A 16019-nucleotide genomic window follows, 5' to 3' on the forward strand; every position below is an offset into this window, starting at 1 on the left:
TATCAAGTTCTATATTTTTCTGGCTAAGAATCAAAATTTCTTTCTGCAGACCAGCAAGAGTAAGATTTTCATCCCTAGCACCACCTTCTTCAATGGAAACACCCTTTCCTCGAGGGTCTGGCGATGCAATTTGTTCTTCAGCCATGTGTAACGCCATCCTTTCAGAAGCAACATCTCGACGGTATCTAGGGACTGAGAAACCAGGCGGCGCAGAAGAACCACCAACATCAAATGTTGAACTCGGACCAGTTGGAAACATCTTTGTAGTGGTAAGCCTTGTAGTAGTAGTGAAAGGTGGGGTAGGAAGACCACTCACCAAACTTGTGATTAGTTCAGATTGTCTTGCATCAAGTCTTCTTCTTTTAGATTTTTGTTGGTCAGCTTCAGGAGAAAACACACTCACAAACGGTTCTCGAGTAGGAGAAACAGACACAGGAGGGGAACATCCCATAAGCATCTCCATAGGAATAGAAGTTGACACCATTTTCTTTGAAGTAGGAGTTCGTGTATCAAAAGTCTCTCTCGATTTCCTTGTCTCAGTTGTGTGAAGACCAACGTCATCGACATTATAGAAAATTGTGTCAAGATTTTCATGAGACACAACATTAGCACTGCTTGCCAACGAAGCTGCAATATCATCACGATCAAAACCAGTCAAATCTAGATCATCAAACGGGTTATTTCTCTCTTCACCAGTACTCATCTCTCCACCAACTTGATCATCACTTAACTCCTTTTCAAGTTCTGAAACAGTTTGAACTTTTGGAGTTGGAGAATCTTCTTTTTCGGTTTCCTCATCTTCGGACACATCTATAACAATGTTGTTTGGCGTTGACCTTTCAGCAGATGTCTACTCCGACGAGGTTTTCTCAGATGACTCAAATGACTTTGGAGTCTCATCCAGTTCAGTGAATTTACCAAACTTTTCAAGACGATATAGTCCTCGAAATACGACTTTGTCTTTCTGATTTTGTTTGATAAGTCCCACCGTGTGGGGACCTAAGGACTTCATATCCAATGTCTCTCCCGTCTTTCTCACGTTTGGAAATTGAATGTTGATGAACAATTGTATGAAGCGGGGATACAACAAAAAAGTATCCTGAGTAGAAGCTCTGATGTTAATAACAAATTCCTCAAGGATGAACTTTGAGAAATTGAATCGAAACCCAACAACAAGAGATACCAAAGCACCAGTTGTGCGCTGAGAGATCTCGTCTGCCCCATACCTCCTTCCTGAGATGCAACTCACAAAAACATGGCCCAAAAACCTCCAGTATGGGTGTAGCAACTTTTTCAATGTCGGCGGAAGGGTTCCCTCGTAACTCATTCTTCGTAGAACCCTTTGAACATCTTCAATTCCAATCTCTGTCGGGAAATTGGGTTGATCATCAATTAGCAGCGCTTCACGAATAAAGCCTTCATCAATGACAATTTCTCGATCCTGTACTTTCGCCTTCACAGTAAAATCGCCATAATCATCCATGTTTGTCTCTACAGTCGCCCAAAACTCGCGTATCAAACTTTGATAAACCACCAGATTGATAGTGATTGCGGATGCTAAGCAGCATTCACGCAATCGATGAATCATCGAACGCATATCCGAGTGAACAGCTGGAGGGTCCGCGAGTACAATTTCCAGGTTGTGCATATCTGCAAATTTTAGGTTCGCCATTTTCTGCACTCAAACACAACTGTAAGAAACCAAAAAAAATTTATTTTGACCAAAAAAAAAATTATGACCAAAATAACATATCATAACATTAAGTTTACTGCCAAAATGTTAAAGGAAATCGATTGATAATATAGTTTACGGCCGTAAACTGAAAAACCTGTTCTTGGGCCGTAAACTCGAGGTTTACGGTCTAAGAATTGTTTTGAAAATCAACACACGATATCCCTTTAATTATTTTACTCGAACCGAAGGCAGTAAACTCATTGTTCCTGGGCCGTAAACTCGGAGTTTACGGCCTAAGAACCTTCAGTGGAAAAATCCTCAAAAGTTGATTCTACACTTCGAATTAATACTTAATACTTGAAGATTCGTGAATGTGAGTATCAATAACACCAATATAGATTAAAATCAAGTCCAAATTTCAAGTGTTCGGAGTTTACGGCCTAAGCTTACGGCCGTAAGCTCCGTCGAATCGTTTTTTGCGATTTCCGGCATGATGACACGGTGAAACACAAAACAAATTACATATTTGTGATCTAGAAGTGATTACCTTTGCGATGATGTAAGTGGTTTTCCGAAAATCGAAGAATTTTTTTTTTGCCTTTTTGAGAGGGTTTAGAGAGAGTTTGCGCCCGAAAACTCGTGAATGGGGAGTTTCCGGCAGTGAACTCCTTTTTACCCCTTTTACCCTCACTTACCCTATTACCTGATAATTACCCAGTATTTCCAAAAAAAAACTTTGAGGATCAATTTAATTTTTAAAAAATAAAATAAAATGAAATAAAATAAAATAAAATAAAATAAAATAAATAAAAAACAAAATAAAAAAATAAAATTAAAAAATTAAAAATTGAAATAGCAAAAGCCACAAAAATTAAATTAAAAATTAAAAATTAAAGTTAAAATTAACATTCTTTCAAAAATAAAATAAAAATAAAAATAACATTAAAAAAAATTAAATTAAAAAATGAAATTAAAAAAATTGAGAGAAAAATATTTTAACTAAAATAATTTTCACACACCAAATTTAACCACTTTAACCTTTGTGATGCTTGGATCAAATTTGTTGGACGACCTTATTCCACTTGTCGGTACCCTTATCTTCACATCTTCGTCTGACCGATTGCCAATATTGTGGTCCACTTAAGCACGAAAGATTTGTGACATTTTCAGACATTTTACCTGTGACATTATTCAAGCATATACCTAATTGTAAATTTCTGTAATTATGATAACTCCTAAATCTTAAATAAATTCACCTTATGACCATTTAACTGACTACAACCAGGGATATTGTTGTCCACCTAAATCGAGCAGCGAGATCTACAGACAATCTGTATGAGTTCAATTTTAAGTGTACTGGAACGTGTTTCCCGCTTCCTGATATGCCCCAGCCATCAAGAACTTCCAGAGTACTCCTTACACCGGGTTAGCAGACAACCATTCAGAGAGAGAAGAGATTCAGAATTCTATTGCTAACTACTTCAGAGGGGTTGAGAAGAAGAAGGTTGCATATGCTGTGTACCAGGTCGGATTAGAAGTCACGCAAAGGAGACAGCATATGGCTAACAGATGAGAAGTATTTCACACATGTATATATATATATATATATATATATATATATATATATATATATATATATATATATATATATATATATCCTGCAGAAAAATAGAGTTGCATATGTTGTGTACTAGGTCGGATTAGAAGTCACGCAAAGGAGACAACATATGACTAACAGACGGAAAGAAAGAAAATAATACTCTACAAACCTAGTTTATCGGAATATACCAGTCGCCCCATCTAACCGGAATTAAGAACAAAATCCGCACATCGAGGAAAAGTTAAGCCACGATTCCAAGTACGGGTTCAATTAATGTGACGAGTAGATTCTCATGTTTATCTACCTGCTCAACCTATCCGAGCGTTGTGACATCAGGTTAAACGGATCTAACTAGGTCAAAGTTCGTCAAGTCCTCAAATTCATTAGGTTCAACTTTCCTAGTCAAGTCCATTGTAAAATCTTTCGTGCCTACTAGCACATCGAGTACAGAGCGTAGACGATTCAACTTAGGTACGTTACGCCGATTCAGGTTACCATTTATCACTTGTTAATTTCATTTCCCATCATAGTACTTACAACCGAGATTGTCAACAATAAATTTTAAAATGTTGAACAGAAATGACACTATTTTTGGATTTTTGTAATTTTTTTTGTTGTTTTTGGATTTTTATTTCTCCCCCTAAATTTGTGCATGGGTGAGAATACGAAACAAAATAATGCGCAAATTTTAAACTATCCTGAAATAGAAATTAAAAAATAAAATAAGAAAACCAAAAATAAATTGAGAAGAAAAAGAAAAAAGAAAAAGAAAAAAACTAAAAAAAAACTTAATCCTCAAAACGTATCATTTTCAGAAATCCAACAAGCACATCGAAACGAGCTTTGTTAAAAGGCTTTGTGAACAAGTCCGCCACATTGTTATCAGTGTGGACTTGTTCGATTCGAATTAAAGATCGTTCATAACAGTCTCTGATAAAGTGAATTTTAATGTCGATGTGCTTGGTTTTAGAGTGTTGGACTGGGTTTTTAGCTATTTGAATTGCCGCTTCATTATCATAATAGATAGGGGTTTCGAAGTAAATCAAACCGTAGTCCAACAACTGATGTTGGATCCAGATAACTTGAGAGCAGCAAGCTGATGCAGCAACGTATTCCGCCTCTGCCGTTGAAGTCGAGACAGTGTGCTGTTTCTTGCATTGCCATGAAACTAGTCTGTCACCTAGGTATTGACATCCTCCTGAAATTGATTTCCTTTCAAGCTCACATCCTCCATAATTACTGTCAGTAAAAGCATAAAGATTAAATTCAGAATTCTTCGGATACCAAAGACCCAATTTAGGGCTTCCTTTGATGTACCGAAAAATTCTTTTAACAACAATAAGATGAGAGAGTTTAGGATTAGCCTGATATCGAGCGCATTGACAAACTGCAAACATAATGTCAGGTCGACTTGCAGTAAGATACATCAGCGATCTGATCATCGATCGATAGAGAGTTTGATCTACGGATTCGCCTTCAGGATATGGAGTTAGGAGAGGTCGTTCAGCCATCGGTGTAGAAGCAGATTTAGCATCGTGAAGTGAAAACTTCTCAAGAATGTCCTCCACATACTTGGCTTGATGTAGCAAGATTCTGGTTGAATTCTGTTTAACCTGAAGCCCCAGAAACATGGTCATTTCTCCCAACGAACTCATTTCAAATCTTTTCTTCATTACACTTTCGAACTCTTTGCAAAGCTTTTGGCTTGTTGATCCAAAGATTATGTCGTCGACGTATATTTGTACGAGTATCTGGTCCTTGTCGACATGCTTTATGAACAATGTTTGATCAATAGTGTCACGAGTGTAACCGTGTTCGAGCAGATGCTTTGTTAGGGTTGCATAGCATGCTCTAGGAGCTTGATGCAGCCCATATAATGCTTTGTCCAACTTGTAGACATGATTAGGATACTTCGAGTCGACAAACCCTGGAGGTTGATCAACGTAGATTTCTTCCTTTACCTTGCCATACAAGAAGGCAGTCTTGACATCCATTTGAAAGATAGTAAAGTTCATATACGAAGCATACGCTAGGAAGATACGAATAGCCTCCAAGCGAGCTACTGGAGCATAAACCTCAGTGTAGTCAAGACCCTCGACTTGTCGAAACCCACATACTACCAGTCTGGCTTTGTTTCGCACAATAACCCCTGAATCGTCATGTTTATTGCGATAGACCCATCGTGTGTCAAGAGACTTCTTGCCCTTCGGTAACTCAACCAATTTCCAAACACCGAGTTTTTCAAATTGATGCAATTCTTCATGCATTGCATCCACCCAGCTAGGTTCATTTAGAGCCATTTCTACATTCTTGGGCTCAATTTGAGAGATAAAGCAAGAATACAGACATGTATTCACGTCTCCTCTCTGACTTCTAGTTTTAACACCATCATCTAGCTGGCGGATAACGTTTTCGATCGGATGATCCCGTTGAACCCTAGAAGGTATTTCTTGGCTGATGTCATTGATGGAGACATGTAGAGTGTGAATGTTAAGACCTCCTTCATTTGCTTGTTGAGCAGTACCAGATGGTTCCGCAACATACTCATCTGCAATAAGGTCAGGAAAGAGTAATTCCATTAGGGTTGAAGAGACAGCGGAAGCATCATTTGGAACGAACTCTTTCTCTGAAGATATGTGAGGTCTCGATTCAGCATCAGAAGAATCAGTGTGGTCTGATTGAGGACTATCATGTTCCAAGAACGGCCTCCCTTGAGGAGTAGCAGAGGACTTTTCCGAAGATGTTGCAGAAGACTCCCCCTCAATTGCAGCAGAAGGCTCCCCCTCAGATGCAGTAGAAGGCTCCCCCTCAGATGCAGCGGAAGATTCTCCCTTGCGCGAGTCAGAGGACTCCCATTCGGGTGAAGCTTTAGACTTTCCTTTCGATGAATTAGAAGGTTTAGATACAGGCTTGTATACGACTTCTTCGTCTTCATCTTCAGAGATACTTTTCCAATGCGAATCAAATCTAGATACATCATTTGAATATACGTTTAAGGATTTGAAAAGTGACGTATAATCAAACAACCAATCTGGACCCACTCTTGCGTCTGTCTCATTTTCTTCCAACCAACGCACGTCATAGGATTCCACAATCTATTTGGTTTTCTTATTGTAGACTCTATAAGCGGTACGAGCAGCATACCCAACAAAATAGCAGTCATCGGCTTTGGCATTGAACTTCGGATTGGCATTTAGGTGAAGTAGGGTGCAAGGATAGCCAAATAATCGGAAGTGACTGACTGACGGCTTGTGTCCATAGTAGATTTCATACGGAGTTTTCATTTGAGCTTTTGTTGATAAACACTCGATTCTGAACATAACAGGCAATGTTTATCGCCTCCGCCCAAAAGAAAACAGGCAGCTTTGAGTCACATAGCATTGTTCTTGTAGCGTCTTTGAGTGTTCTGTTCCGCCTTTCAGCAACACCATTCTGTTGAGGTGTATGAGCTGAACTGAATTGACGCAGGATACCCTTTTCAGCACAGAAGTGATTGAGAATGGAATTCTTGAACTCTGTTCCATTATCGGTACAAAGCGTCTTCACCCTATGATTGGTCTGATTCTCAACAAGTACAATGAACTTCTTGATCAATTCAGTGACACCAGCTTTGTTGGATAGAAAGAAAACCCACGTAAATCGAGAGAAGTCATCAATCACAACTAAACAGTAAGAACTTCTGTTGATGCTTAGCACGTTCACTGGACCAAATAAATCCATGTGAAGTAATTGAAGAACCTGACTGATTGAGTTAACCTGTTTTGGCAAGTGCGGCTTTCGATGGTGCTTTCCTTGAGCGCACGACACACATTTTTCCAACGTAATGAAGTCCTTGACGGGCAATCCACGGACCATCTCATTTTTCGCAAGACGATTTAGATTCTTGGCGTTAGCATGACCTAATCTTCGGTGCCACAACATTGCATTTTGCTCGGAGATCTTGGAGAATAGACAAGTAACTTGTTCTGGGAGATTGCTATTCATATCAATAATATAGGCGTTCCCATCCCTTTTTGATCTTACGAGAATCCATTCTTCAGGGATGACAAAGCCTGGCTTTAAGACCATGCATTCCTTGTCAGTGAAATGCGTAGAATAGCCCTTGTCACAGATCTGAGAAACACTTAACAGACTGTGTTTCAACTCGGGAGCGAAATTCACGTTTTCGAAACTTAGAACTCCATTTGACACGGTTCCCCTTTGAGTGATTTTCCCTCCATCTCCACCCGCAAAAGAGACATACCCCCCATTAAATGATTGAATGTTGCGCAGTTGGGTGATATCTCCCGTCATATGCCGGGAACAACCACTGTCGACAAACCAGGGTCTGACGACATTTCCCCGCAACTGTCCCTGCAAAATGTGCGGCTTTAATTAGATTTGGGCACCCATGTCATGATCTTCCTGGGTGATCCCGATGCCTTTTCAGATTTATTGCACTTAAACTTCTCTGAGGACACATATGATGTATTAGGAGCAGATTTGGGCCTCCATTTATAATTAGGTTTTCTGAAAAATTCAGTCAACTTTGTCATTTTATGTTTAACAATCTGCTTAAAGCATGTGTTACTTCTACCAGAATTGGTTGAAGATCCACTACTGCTTTGGGATGAGCTTGCCCTTGGCGTGGCTATGCTCCTTTTTGGCAGACTGCTCGGGACAAGGTGATTAAAAACCTTTTTATGTCTGTGAAAAATATCCCTTTTTCTAATTCTTTCATCTGCCCAATCATCATTTCGAGAGCGAATTCTAGAGGAATTTCTATTTAAAGACGTTCCTCTAAACTCGTTCTCCCCTCTTGGAAGATTATGACTCACAAACATTCGATTACGACAATTTCTAGCAATATGACCACTAGTACCACAATTAAAACAAATCTGCTTGTTATTGTTAGAACTTGTGCTGCATTTATTAGATTCGTTTTCCCTACAAACACCCTTGCTTGTCTCACAGAAACATGCAACATTATTAGGTTGTGAGGCAAGTGAGGGTGCTATACTTAGTGAGGGTTGTGAAACTAGTGGTGTCTCAACATTTTTATCACAAACATTCAAATTGTCAACCAAATTGTTCAAAAATTTATCAGAATATTAAAAGCACTCAAAACTGTATCAGAGGTAGCAGCTACTGTATCAAAATAATTAAAAGCACCACAAGAAATATTGTCACTTAAAACATTTGAAAAAGAATTGTCTTTATTTAAAATGGAAGCTTCAGGTTTGGACTCGATTTTATTTTCAGAAACACATCCTTCAACTTTGTGCTTTGACTGATTCAAGGATTGATCTGCAGGAGAAGTAGAAATGTTAGTACTTTCAACATTAATAAATCCTCCCGAAACAAAACCGGAGGGCTTGCCATAAATCATAAATGATTCATTGACAATCTCTTCTTTGGACAAAGGCTTGGATACATATGAATGATTGAAAGGAGGGGGTACATGATTATACCCTAGACCTTTTGATTGATTCCTTTTAAACTGCATACTTTGGTCTATCATATTTGCAACCACCTCACTTGCGAAATCATATTTTCTAACATCAAGTTTGGCGGTCTCAAATTTTCCTTTCAAAGATTCAACTTCAGCCACTAGCTCAACATATTGTTTGACTACATAATCATAGTTTTCACATTTGTTGCTGTAGTCTTCCTGGAGTCTCCTAAAGTCTTTAATTTTTTATTCTAGTTGAGCTTTAAGTGGTTTTTGTCCTTTTCGAAGACGGTACCCTTCATATCTAAGGTCTTCTATGTCTCTTATTAATATGTCATTGAGTTCACGAAGAATCCTAAAATTTTCTACTTCTTTGCCTAATGTCTCAATTTTATCATGTAAAGTTTTCACATAATCTATACAAGCCTTAGAGCATGATGGGAGACTTACCTTGGACGAATTAGGTTCATGGGAAGAGGATACCATCAAGCCAAATTGTAGCTTCATCACACTGTCTTCAGCTGCTACAATCCCTGCTGGAGTGTCATCCCTTACTTGTGCTAGATGAGCATTTTCTGGTCCAGATGAATTGAGAGCTTGTATTTGATCATCCCAGTCGAAAGATTGTGCAACCATAGCCTTTTCATTGTTTGCTTGACCACTGCTTCGGTTGTTCCCAACTGTAACCATTGTTCTGTCATTATTAACCCTTCTATCGGGGTGTGGGCAATCACGAGCAAAATGCCCTGGCTCGTGGCAATTGAAACATCGAAGCTTTCCTTTGTTGAATCCAACCTTCTTATCAGCGCTCATTCCCCAATTGTTCTTTCCTGTCTTTTTGGCAAACTGTTTTGCCCTAAATACATCCATGGCAATTTGCCATGTGATGTCCATTTCCTCAACGTCCTCCGGATGGATTTGATCAAGATTTGCAAATGACAATTGAGGCGGAATCTCCCCAACTACAAGTGCATTGTAGCAATTCACAAGCCCTGCTGCAAAGACAAGGTTTTCATCACCCTCCTTTCCTTTTGACGAGGAAGCCACATTTGAGGATGGAGCAGTTTGGGCAGACATGAGAGGTTGACTTTGTGGGTAGGGAATGACTGGTGTAGAAGAAGATGAACCTGCAGGGGTATAAGAGAAAGAAGAAAGAGCATTATTAGTTGAAATGCCAAGATTGGCAGCTGAGTAGGAGTTCACATGATTGATCTCTCGCTGCTTGTCATCAATATCACACGCTTTGATGACAACCATCACTTCAACTAGAGAAAGGCGATTGAGATCCTTAGTCTTCTTAATCACAGCTACATTCATGTCCCAAGATTTTGGGAGAGCATTTAGTAGCTTCTTATTAATTTCTGACTTTGTATAGAAGATCTCTGCCACAGTCATCTCTGTGTTGAGAGTTGTGAATTGCTATAGTTGAGCTTCGAGAGTCTCTCCAGGAACATAATTAAACATGTTGAAACGTTGCCTCAGCATATCTTGGCGGCTTTCTCGTATGTCTTCATTTCCCTCATATACTTCAATAAGGGCTTCCCACAGTGCTTTAGCAGAAGTATACTCTCTGAATCCTTGAGTAATGTCTGGAGATAAGGCTATAGTCAAAATGGCCAATGCCTTTTCTTGTTCTTCTACACTCTCAAAGTCTTCATCAGTGTAGTTTTCATTTTTCTTGTCAACCACCTGCCCCCCAACTGTAGTGGTGATTCTGACTGGATCCTTTATAACACATTTCCAAATCTTGAAGTCCTTCATCTTTATATATTTCTCAATTCTATATTTCCACTCGGGGAAACCATCAGTGGACATGAGTCTTGGAATGCGCGTGGTTGTTCCCAGCACAGCATCGAGTTCTTGATATTGATTAGGACTTTGTGATTCCATTTTTAAAATAAAGTTAATTATTTATTTAATAAGACAAAAAAATTTAATTAATTAATTTACTGTGATGAATTCCGAAAATTAATTAATTAAGATTTAAAAAAAAACGAGTTTACTGCCGAGAAAAGGTTTACTGTCGAGAACTGTTTACGGCTGTAAACTCCTTGTTTACGGCCCGTGAAAAATTTGATTTCTAGAACAAAGAAATTGATGATGCAATTTTTTAAAGTCGATTATCTGATAATCGATTAACGGCCAATGGTTTTTTTTTTAAAAGAACTCCGAGTTTACGGCCAATTGTCTGTTAAAAACTTATTTTATTTGAGAATTTTAATGCAATGAAATATTATTCTGAAAGCCTTAAGTCAGGAACTCGATGTGCTGTAGAATAGATTCGATTGCGGTGTATGAACCTTGAATAGTTTGCGGCCGTGAACTTGGAGTTTACGGCCGTAAGATCGGACCGTGAACTCTTAAACACACGAAAATCGACTGGAATAAAACCCTTCTTTCGCTGCGAATATCATTTTGAGCAAAAACGCAACTGTAGGACGTCTTTGACACTGGTCTCGCTCTGATACCAATTGTAAAGCCCGAAAAATAGATCTACCAATGATCAAAGACGAATAACAGAAGCAAAGATGAAATAATAAGCAATATAACAAAACGAACCAAGCTTGCATACACCTTAAAGCAATAAAACGTCATATACAACTTGGGAAAAACACGAAGGCATCAACAACCTTAAAAGTCTGACACAACGCCCTATTTATACCCTTGACTTACAACCGCAAGGAGTTTACGGCCATAAACACATACCAACCGTAAACTAGACAAAATTGACTTTTTACACAATCACTACCACTAATCAGTATACCTAGACCAAACCATTAGACAGGGTCTTTCAGAAACTGGACCGATTCTTGCAAGGAATCTCGGATGCTCCTAAGCTCTTGGAAAGACAGAGCTTTTCAGTACTTAGAACATAATGTACTTCTATGGTGAGATCATCACTGGCGTGATCGCCATTTTGAAGTTCCAAACGTTTTCTCATACCTGGGGTGTAGTTCTTCGGGTTGGTTCTTAGAAGGCTTGGGTTATCCTCGGATTCGTGTTTCCTGCTGATTGGCTTTTAGAGGTTTTCTGGATCATCGGATGAATTGGATATCTACTGGTATCTATTTGCTGCAGGGCGTCTATCTCAACCTAGTGCAAAATGGACCTGCACTTCTGATTCTTGAGATGTTTCTAACGGAACTCTCAAGGTTGGTGAGATAGGGTTTTTACCAGACAATTGTTTAGAAAGTTTAAATTTTTCATCATCGTCTAACTGACACTTTCACAATATGATTATTAATGGGAAAGAATCATGCTGTTACTCGCTTTACTGATTCATGAATAGCAGTCTCTGTTCAGGCTAACTTAGCCCTTCGAGATTTTCTGGAGTGTTAGACTATCTCGGGAGGTGTTTCTACTATTTCTGTGTGAGATAGTATCCTTGGAATACCTAGTAGTCCAATGAATCTCTAAGACATGCCCTATTCTATAAGGCGTTGGTTCATTCCAGTTGCAGAAAGCGCGTGTTCTTGTATAACCCATCGACTAACACCTAGGCTGGTGTCGAGTCTATAATCTCTTCGGGATCTGGGTTATAAGGCTTAACGCAACCTACTTTCGTACTTTATTCAAGTATTCTTGGCTGCAGAGGTTATCCTGTGGTTCTTGGCATTCTAGTATTCACTTCGGAGAATGCAGTCTATCATCTACAGGGCGACGGTGACTTCTTCCATGTGAGGAAGCGGAGTGTCCTAGGCACTACTTGTCAGTAACGGGGTGGACGAAGTGCCTGAGTAGTGCGTGTATCTCTTGCAACTACTCTTCCGGTGCTTGTGAGTTTCTTCGTTCTAAATTAAATCTAGAGAGTATAGAGTTCCGTCACTCGGAACTTCTAATTCCTCATCCACTCTTCTCAGAGTTTAACCTGTCATAGCTTTCAGGTTTCTGGGCTTACCACTGAGATGCTTAATTCGTGGGGTTAAGAATGAATGGATGGTCGTAGTCAACGTTTTTGACTCTTACGACTTGAGTTATTTTTCTAACTGAGGGTGTTAGCTACTAGGTTGGCCTAACTGGGATGACAACAATTTCGAATTTGTGGTCATTTTAGTAGCTCAATCTCGCAGTGGTTCTTTTGACTCTAACTCTTATTCTATGGGATAGAATGAAGGATCTTATTACAAGGTTCATGGTAGAGCTCATACTCGGCTTAATCACTAATACTTGGTGTACGCAAGCCGTATATAATTGAGATCGATGGGATGTTCAGTTGTGTGGCCCCACGCCAGACCTACAACCCAACGAGGAATGGGGAGTAGGGAGGAAGCACACATCTTAAATCTTATTGATCTAAATTATATACCACTCTAATGCATACACTCAGTAGTAGAAAGTTAATCCCATGAGTTCCTTCTCTTGATTCACGAATTTGATTGTGAGGTGCTAAGGGTCTTTCTGGGGGATCTACGGAGTAGGTTTCGGGTCGTTATCGTCTTCTGGAATACCTGCAGTGTCTTTCGCTTCGGGTTCTATCTTGCCTAAGGAGAGATTGGGTAACGTCGCGCGATACCCTTTTCTTGTATATTTCGGAAGGTTTTTTGATAAAAGAGACGACCGACGGATTGCATTAGGTTTTATTATTAAGTTCGGAAGAACTTTTATTTGCCGCAATGGCTATGGTGAAAGTTCCCTTTAGACAACACTAGGAATTTACACATGGTTGCACCGGGTCGAACCATGATTGATAGAGGCGTCGAAATTGACATACATCGACATGATATGGAATGAAGGTCGATAGGACCATGTGCTGAACGGGCACATAAGTTCTTGGCGTCTCGGGTTTCACCCATGACATCACTGTCGTGGATACTTGGACGGATAGCATCGACGCGAAACTATAGGGGGTCATGAGGTTTTGGAATAATGTTCTTTTCATGAATGGATTTCTCACGAGGCCTCTCTATAATTGCCTAGTATACACTAGTCATGTATAATTAAGGTGGAAAGGACTGTTGACTGAGCGACTCTGCTCTAAATCCACAACCAAACGAGGAACAGGAAATAAGGCAGCATCACTCACTCGAGGTCTATCCATCTTAATTATGCATGGTCTTAACGTATATATCGAGCCATTATAGCTTTACCTGATGAAATTTTAAATTTTACAACAGTTCTGCGACTTTCGCCTTAACAGGAGAGTAATTACATTTAGAATTAGCCTTTTAATGTTTTCGGTTAGTTATCTAGGATTAAGAGATGTACCAAAATTTCTACCGACTTCCTTGATGCTTCTCCCTAGGTATTAGAGTTAGACTCCTCCTGCGCCTTTGTCGTTTCTTTCAGTTGGGCAGTCCCGCTTGAAGTGCCCAATCTCACCACATAGATGGCATACTGAACTGGTCGCCACATTGGTGGTTGATGTAATGAACTCAACCAGGGTTCTGCAGCTACGAGCGGTATGCCCCTTCTTGTTGCACCTAGTGCAAAAGAATTCTTGACAAACACCATGATGATGGTAGCTACACTTGCCGCAACGGGGAAGGTTTCCTAGGTATGGTCTCCTTGAAATCGGGATGGAATGGTTGACAGGGGTATTGACTACCTCATCTCGTTGCCTTTTGGAAGGTCCTTGAATCGAGGTACTTCCCTCTTCGCTCTTGAACTTTCTTTTCAGTGGATCTGGTTGAGGTTCTTGGGTGGCTAGGTACGTAGGTGTTGGTTGCTACTGACCATTGCTTTGACCGGGAATCCCGATAGGGCTCCTGCTAACATTGGTGTTGCTAGCATTTAGGTGAGCCATGACAGCTGCTACGGCTGCTGAAACTTCATCTTGAAACGTAGCTTCATCGATTAGAAGAGTCGGTGTTTTGCTAGCGGGATGGTTACGCTTCTTTGGAGGCATGGTTTTCCTACACGGAAAAGGAACACAAGCTGATGAGAGACGATGATTAATTCTAGACGTATCTATCCTTACTATCATAGGCATAAATTTTTCTGCGTCTCAGATATTGGTTATCTGAGTGTCGACCTACATCCCTATGATGTAGTCCGGGTATCAAGGTAGGAGTAAGAGTATCGGAAAGCCATAAGATGGGGGTCGTTCCTACTAATTTATCTTTATATTGGAGAGATTCGATCTCCGGTTTTGGAAAGATTTGAGGATAGTTCGGAACGAAGATCACGGAAGAAAAGCTCATGAAGACTTATGGCTAAACAATCTAAATCGAGGTTTTGGGATCCGATCTAATCGTATTACTTGCGATGGGAAAAGGCGATTAACCTAACACATAGTGTGAGTAGTGTAACCACTAACTCACTAAATTGTATTATTTTATGGTTGTATTAGCGCGGCGATAACGAGGAAAAAACACTTCTCGGGTTCCATGTATTGGCTCCCTCTTTCTACCTCTTATCCCTGACTGGGACCGGCGTTGGTTTTCTTCGGATAGTTACCTAGGGTCCTCTTCTTGTGTAGACATATTGAATTTCTACTTCATCTTATTTCCGATTCTGACTCTGAGTGTCATCTCTGCCTTACTTCTGATGCTGACCCTGAGTGTCATCACTGCATTACTTCTAATCCTGACCCTGGGTGTCATTGCTTCATGATGGATGACTGGAAATCTCGGAAGTTCAGACGAATTTCCACCGATATCCCTAAAAGGTATAGGTACTTGGTGGTTTCAATAGTCTCGTCCTAGTTCATTTATTTCCGAATTGGAAATCTTCCCAATGAACCTCTTCTGGGTCTGAATCAACTCTTCTGTCGAACACTAAAGTGGATAGGGTTTTCTATAGGGTTCGTGTGAGAATGGAAATGTCTAAAGAATCCTAAGAGATTATTAAAACATTTCACTGGATGATCCATATCGAGTCCTGCTACAATTACATAGGGTACACAAATTATATATAACTTGGATCTGATAGGCTTTCGAATATGTGATACTACTCTATATCCACATCCAAACAAGGAAAAGGAAGTAGAGCGAAACCACACATTCTTAGTCTATGGGATCCTTATCATATATAACCTTGGAGGTGTACCCTTTGTAATCATAGGTATATTAATAAGGATCTTTTTAGTTTTTCACACAAGGTTATCTATGGATCCTAAAATACCCTATGGTATTTTAATTACTTGTTTGATTCTTAACTTCTGAATATGATTATGGGATTAATGTGAGTCTTTTAGTATTCCAAAATACTCCCATAGTATTTTAAATTTTATGTTTGGCTCTATCATTCCTATTTGGTAAGTTTCAGATTCGTTGCAACACCACCATCACTCCCAAGCACACGTTGGTCTCATCTCGAATACATGTAGTTGATCAGGTTACATTTATTCCAGCTTATGATTACATAACTGCCCA

The sequence above is a fragment of the Lactuca sativa genome, chromosome 2, assembly GCF_002870075.4.
Source record: "Lactuca sativa cultivar Salinas chromosome 2, Lsat_Salinas_v11, whole genome shotgun sequence".
NCBI classification, from domain to species: domain Eukaryota; kingdom Viridiplantae; phylum Streptophyta; class Magnoliopsida; order Asterales; family Asteraceae; genus Lactuca; species Lactuca sativa.